Below are 7,467 nucleotides of genomic sequence, written 5' to 3' on the forward strand. Positions count from 1 at the left end.
CTTGTCCATATGGGGAAATTGCAGGTAGGAATCTGGGCTGCAAGATAGCAGCATGCTCATTGATTCTAATTAACTCCTCATTTACATGCTCTTAGTAGACACCAGGTGTGATTTGCCTTACTGCACTCTCAAAGACAGGAGAGGTCTGAAGCAATGGGTTGGGTGAAATTATATATGACAGTCAGAGCTGGTTTAATGCCCAGCTTTTGCCAACAGGGACCTGTCCCTTCTCTCTGCCCTCAGTCCACCAGATCTCGCTGCTGACGTTGGTTCTTGGGCTCGTCTGATATTCCAGTAAATTGATGCAACGCACAAAGATGGCCAAGAAAAGCAAGTTTGTTTAATTTTTTTCTTTGCTGGGTTAGCATGTTGAACCAGATTCCAAGGGGGCACTGAGGGATAAATGTTCCAGGATGAGATTTGTCCCTCTCTCTGATCAACTGTATGAAAGCAGTTCTTGGGATTTTTGCAAGCCTGCATCTTAGAAACCAAGCACTATGTGAATCAACCATGGATTACTAAAATTAAAACACCATTCTGACAAACAAAACCCACTTACAGGTTGTCAGCCCTTAGTCATATTGACTGATTCCTCAAACTGGCAGGACAAATGCTCAACAGACCTCATGTAGAAGGCAGATCTAAAGAGCTACTTCTCAAACATGCTACTTCATACCTTGACTCATTCCCTTCACACATGCATTTTCATATCCACACATCATCATGTTGACACACATGCTTAAACATTTACTTGCTTACGTTTGCAGTGTGTTGGTTTCTCCTTGTCACTGTGGTTTTGATTAGGGCAGATTGAACTTCCATGGACCTCTGTAAAACCTCTAGGACCGAAGTCCTCAGACCTTGCCTCCATATGGTCCATGCTGAAGCCAACTCAGGGCCTTACACTTTCTTCTCCGTGGATGCAAGGGCAGGCTTTTTTCCTCAGGTAACACAGAGCAATACTGTCCTGTCTGGATAAGAACCAGATTGAAAATCATCTTCCCCACGATGCAGTCACTTCTGCCAAATAGCAAAATGCCTGATTAGGCAGGCTTTCCATGGACCTGGCTGTCCTCAGCTGCACTCCAGCACTGCTGATGCCCGGAGCAGGGAGCGCAGGTGCCCTGCCTGCGGGAAGAGGCAGGGCTCCAGCAGCAATCTGAGGCAGGAGAACAGGGCAGGAAGCGTGCTGTAAACGTGCACCCCGACATACCACACAGCAGCCCTCTGAGGTCAGGCAGGTAGGTCCCTTCCCAATGCTTGGGCATTGCTGCATTTAAATGTCTTCCATGTAATAGCACACAAAAAGGAAAACACAGCCCAGCGTGTACTCCCAAGTGCTGCATTTCAGCGGTGTCTACCAGACCGCTCACCTGGTGCAGCAGCCAGGGCTGCTGCATGTGGTGCCCTGTGGTCCCTGCTCTCGGTGCCGGGGCCACCGTGAGAGTAGTCAGGACGAGGCCATCTCAGCCACAGTCATGCTTCCGCGGAGCTGCCGTGCCCTGACAGCCTAAGCTGCTCTTGAAAACAGCACCAAGGCTCTCAGCCCCCTATGAGCCAGCAGAAGCCTATGATGCAACCAGCACAACGAGTAACTTACAGCATGGTACAGCCAGCAACAGAGTTTGAGCCACTCGTGCTGAAATAGCTGGTGCGAATGTTGGGGGGGGGGGGGGGGAAATCAGCCCATGTCTTCTTTACAGCCTGCTACTGCCAAGGGCTGCGACTCCCTGGCAGGGAGGGCTGGCCACAGCCATTGCAGGCAGCGCAGCCTGCTTTATTGAGAACCAGTGTATCTGCTGCTCTGTCTTCACAAACTGCGGTGGAAACCATGGGAGATTGGGTTCTCCTTTATGAGCAGATGAACCACCTCTGCTGCAAGGGAAGAGCTTGCAGAAACCAGCCTGGGTAGGGAGAGGCAGGGGTGACTGTGAATCAGCTTGTATGCCGTGGGGCAGAGACCCACTCAGTCTTTCCTGTGTGGACCATGTGAGCACGCTGGACTCTTCTGCATGGTGGTAACAGAAACAGTAATGCCTCACAACAACAAAGTACAGTGATCGAGTGGATCCCATACAGCAGTTTGCTATGAGGGTAACTGAAGAAGGTTAATCCCAGATTATTAAAGCAACATTGTTTTTGGCAAGAAGCCCTGGTGCTTTCAGCACTAAAAAACAAGTATTTGCGCGGTAATCAGAACAAAGTTACACTTGACAAACAATGTGGGTACATTTTGCATTTACCTTACTTGAATTAATTTCCCACGTTTCCCCCTCTCTGTTTCTGAGTTCAGAACTTTAACTTTATTCATCACTCCTGACTTACCATGGCACAGCAGACATACTGCCCGTGCTTTCTAATGCACCATGTCACCAAAGCACATTACCTGTCTCTCCATGGCCAGTCCAGCGCCAAGCAGTGCTGCCTTGCCCTGGGCATTCCTGGACTCTGGTCCCAGCTGAGCACTGTGCTTGTGATACTTGTCCTGTCCCCAGCACACTTTGATAGCAGTGACTCTCTGCCTTAGTCTCACGAAGGCAGAGTTTGACCCTTCCAATTACTGATATAAGCAATCTGTGGATTTGACTAGTTGGGTGATAATGGGAAACAGAATCTGTCTGCTAGCTTGGATGTTATCTGATTGCAAAGCTCTTAGCACTCTGAAAAGCCTGCCACAGTGTACAAATCACTCTTGAAAGCAAGGACTGCTGATCTCTGAGCGTGCACCACGCTGGACAGGCTGCAGAGTAACAGTGCACCAAGCCCAGAGCACCATACAGGGGCAAACACTGGCTCTGAGCCCACCTGCCAGGTTTAAAATGGCTTTCCCAGGTCCAGTGAGGCCTTCCTTGGGCCCAGGGTGGTGGAAGAGCACAGTACCCAGGGGTTGATGCCAGGGGAGGGATCCCCAGCAAACATGTATGACCTTTGCTGAACCCAGGGAGAGGACTGAACACAGCATGGGGACATTGCCTGAGGTTTCCTCCTTCAGTTGGCCTGAGCACTAGTGTGCGTTGACCGCCAAGCCCCTTGAAGTGGGCCATCACCCAGCAGCATCTTTGGATGAAATTAGTTTTGAGACCTCTCACTGAAGGGTCTAGGACACGGGAGGGACAGGGTCCCTCCCATGCTGAGGGATCGATGCCGTCTGTCCCGCTGTGCTGAAAGTAGGTTGCACAAGTGAAACCTGCCCTTGTTTCCTAAAAGTCCTTTTTTTTTTTTCTGTAGACAAGACCATACTTGAGCTCTAATCTGTGCTGAGATGAAGCATTTAACTTCTTCAAATCTTGCCAGCTTTATAGTCTGAAGGTTGGGGACGGCTAGGGGGAAAAACAAGAACAAGAAATCTCTTGAGCTGTGGGAGTTTTGTTATTGTTATTTTCCTTTGTAATATGAACGTGATTTTCTGTAACCTGAAACTTGAATTTTCCTCTTTTCCCACAAAGTTTTTTTCTTTTGTTATTGACATTGCGTAGGAGACAGTCTATCTTTGTGTGAACGGCTTAACTTCTCAGGACACTGGGACCTCTTTGGTAAGGCTGCCTTCTGCCCTTGTCTTACGTGAAAAGAAAAAAAGGTGTCATTTACTTCCACTGATGAACTGATAAGTGTTACCAGCTGAATTCAGTTAATTACTCCATATACCTTGTATTCCACATGCTGGTGTTGGAGCCATCAAATGCTGACAGAGCAAGAGGAAATGGCCTCAATTTGTGCCAAGGGAGGTTTAGATTGGATATCAGGGAAAAATTTCTTCACTGAAAGGGTTGTCAAGCATTGGAACAGGCTGCCCAGGGAAATGGTTGAGTCTCCATCCCTGGAGGTATTTAAAAGATATGTAGATATGGTGCTTAGGGACATGGTTTAGTGGTGGACTTGGCAGTGTTACGTTAATGGTTGGACTCGATGATCTAAAGGCCTTTTCCAACCTAAATGATTCTATGATTCTACAAAAAAAACTTCCTAAAAATGTTACTCTGCTTTGCAATGGGACCATTTCTCTGACAACCATGTTTTCAGGATACTTACGCAACCATTTTTTGGTGATGTACATCTCTGGAAACATATCTTGGATACTTCCCATTCAACACAGACATTCTTGTACTAAAAGCACGCAGATGTGCTTTTAGTTGGGATTAACACAGAGGAGAATGTCTGTTCACATTAAAAACAATAGAAGGGATCCCAGTTCTACAGGAGAGAATGTGGTTATGAATCCTCACCAGAGAGTAGGTGCTGTGTTTCGGTTTTCAGTATTTACGCAGTTCTGCCCTTTACTGATATTTCTCTGAGATGTCAACTGAGAAATAGGGGGAGGTTGGCTTTTTTTGTTTTTACCAATCACTAATTGTTTAAAATAATAAATGTTTGACTGCGCTGGAAGTGTGTTTCTGCAGCGGTGGCTCTGCCATTTGGAAAAAGTTGGTGATGTCAGTGGGTCTACAGGAAAAATCTAGCAGCGATATACTTGAACAGCCTTCCTTTTGAGTGCAAAGGATTTCTACCACAAGTGCTGATGTCCTCTATGTAGCACATATGCTGCAAAATTTCAGTTGTCTTTTCTGCTTTTTTCCTAATGGTTTTGTGTGAAAGCAAAGGAAAAATGTGGTGTGTGTGATGCTCTCACATCTTCCTCTTTTCCACAGTAAATATTTTTAGCAGAATTTAAAGGCCCTTTCTTATTAAATCCAAGCTTCCCTTTTCAGGCTGCAATGCTGCTTCTACCCATTTAAGCCTGTTCCTGGAGCACATATAGGTGAAATGTTGAAAGCACATTAAAGTGCGCAAGAAAGCTTATTGCTATGGGGATTTTGCCATGAATTAGTGGGCTTATATTACCTGCTACAGTGCTCATAGGAAGGAGTCTCTTCTGAACTTTGACTTTGATATGTACCAGTCTTTCAACTTTGGTAGCAACTTAAGGACGCATAGTATCTCTTCCCTTGAAGAGATGGCGTCGTGGTTTAACCCCAGCCGGCAATTAAGCACCACGCAGCTACTTGTTCACTCCATGCCCCCCACACACACACAGTGTCGGTGGCATGGGGCACAGGATATGTTTCCAGCCAATCCCCAAGCCACAGTGCCCCCCTGGCCAATTCCCCCCAGCTTACGTACTGGACATGATGTAATATGGTACGGAATACCCCTTGGGCTCATTTGGGTCAGCTGTCCTGGCTGTGTCCCCTTCCAGTTTCTTGTCCACCCCCAGCCTCCACCGGCAGGGCAGTATGAAAAGCTGAAAAGTCCTTGACATAGTATAAGCACTGCTTAGCAACAACTAAAACATTGGTGTGTTATCAACATTATTCTCATCCTAAATCCAAACCACAGCACTATACCAGCTACCAAGAAGAAAATTAACTTTATTCCAGCTGAAACCAGGACAGATGGCTTCCAACAATCAAAGATATATGCTTAGGGAAGCTTTAAGTGATGGGAAAACTATGACTTCTGCCTCTCATCAAAGCAGAACAAAGCACTTGACTGCTACACTCTCTCTGTTATTGCAGTCTCCTTGCAATCAGGGAGTTCTCTAACAGAGAAGATACCAAGAGCCGTGATACCTAGAAAAAAGAGAACGAGCTCTGACCAAGAATAGCATCAGTGAGTTCAGCTGTCTATCTAAAATGTAGGCAGCCTTAATGAAGCAATTAGCTGCTCCAGGTTCCTCTGTGGGTAGAAGGCGTTATGATGCCTCCCTGCTACAGACTGGCAGCTGATGAGCTCAATTGCTTTCCCTGGGATTGCTCATCTAAAAGCAGGGTTAAACCCTGAGGAAGAAATGCAGATGTAGATGTAACAGGCTGGAGTTTCCTATGTAATATGCTAATAGCAGAAATATTTTAAAAAAAAAAGCTTGAATTTAAAATGAAAGTGAGATGATAAACTGTACAGCTGTAATAGGGTTGCCAGTAACCCTATAATGATGCAGGATACGTGACTGGACTAGGAGTAGAAAGTGCATGGGCCCATCTGACTTCCAGAGAGGCAGTCCCAGCCCCAGAGCTAGGACTGTGTCTTGGTTTAACCCCAGCCAGCAACTAAGTACCATGCAGCCGCTCACTCACTCCCCCCCCGCCCCCAGTGGGATGGGGGAGAAAATTGGGAAAAGATGTAAACTCGTGGATTGAGATAAGAACGGTTTAATAGAATATAAAAAGAAGAAACTAATAATGACCATGATAACGCTAATAAAGTGACAGCAGAAATGATAAAAGGATTGGAATATACAAATGATGCGCAGTGCAATTGCTCACCACCTGCCGATCGATGCCCAGCTAGTCCCTGAGCAGTGACACCCCCCCACCCTCACTCCCCCGAGTTCCTATACTAGATGTGACATCCCATGGTATGGAATACCCCTTTGGCCAGTTTGGGTCAGCTGTCCTGGCTGTGTCCCGTCCCAACTTGTTGTGCCCCTCCAGCTTTCTCGCTGGCTGAAAAATCCTTGACTTTAGACTAAACATTATTTAGCAACAACTGAAAACATCAGTGTGTTATCAACATTCTTCTCATACTGAGAAGCACTGTACCAGCTACTAGGAAGACAATTAGCTCTATCCCAGCTGAAACCAGGACAGCCTGTGACTTGGGAAAACAACATATGAATGACTATATTAATGATACCTTTTTTCTTTTCTGAGTACCATGAAAACACTTGTATGTAAACGCATGGTCCTACTGTCACCTGCACTTGCAAACCATGCTGGTGGTCCTCTTAGAAAATGCATGGGTAGAGTACAAATGTACGCGATTTACATCAGAGCCCAAATCACAAAACACGTGCACTAGAAACCCTGCAATGGAGAGACACAGAGCCCCAGTCTCACTCAATAGCAAACTCCTCTCTGCCATTTCATATAGAATGATTTTTTTTCTGCACAGAAAAGTTGTAACCCGTTCTTGCTCTAGTATGCGATTTCTCTACAGAATACCACCTGGTTAACTGTGTTAAAATGAAACTCTGATTTGTATTACAATCCAATAAGCACAATTCACTTCTACATCAGTCCACCTAATCCATCTAGTTCAAGGAAGATAAACTGAAGAAAAACTGGAGCAACACAGTGGCAAACAATTTTTGATTAAAAGGATGCATTTGCTTTAAATCAAAGTAATTTAAATCAGCAAGCCAGAGATCTCCATTTAAATAAACTGTTTTAATCTTGGTTTGCATTTGTACTTTTTTTTCCCCTGGAAGAAAATCAGGTTTTCATTGGCGTGCAACCCTCTCGCTACAGCTAAATACAACCCCTTACGCCGTACCACGGTTCGTTTTATTTCGCAGGAGGCTGTGCGGTACCTGTACAAACCTACATCGCTCAGCACGTATTGACTCCCTCGGGGTCTTACTTACTAAGCGGGTTGTTTCTCTGCGTAGGACTTGCTTCAGGCGGGTTTCCTTCGGCCGCCCGGCTCCCTCAGGGGCTCTGCCCTTCCAGGATTCAGGGCAAGCACGGCCCG

Source organism: Accipiter gentilis, chromosome 21 (assembly GCF_929443795.1).
Source record: "Accipiter gentilis chromosome 21, bAccGen1.1, whole genome shotgun sequence".
Taxonomy (NCBI): domain Eukaryota; kingdom Metazoa; phylum Chordata; class Aves; order Accipitriformes; family Accipitridae; genus Astur; species Astur gentilis.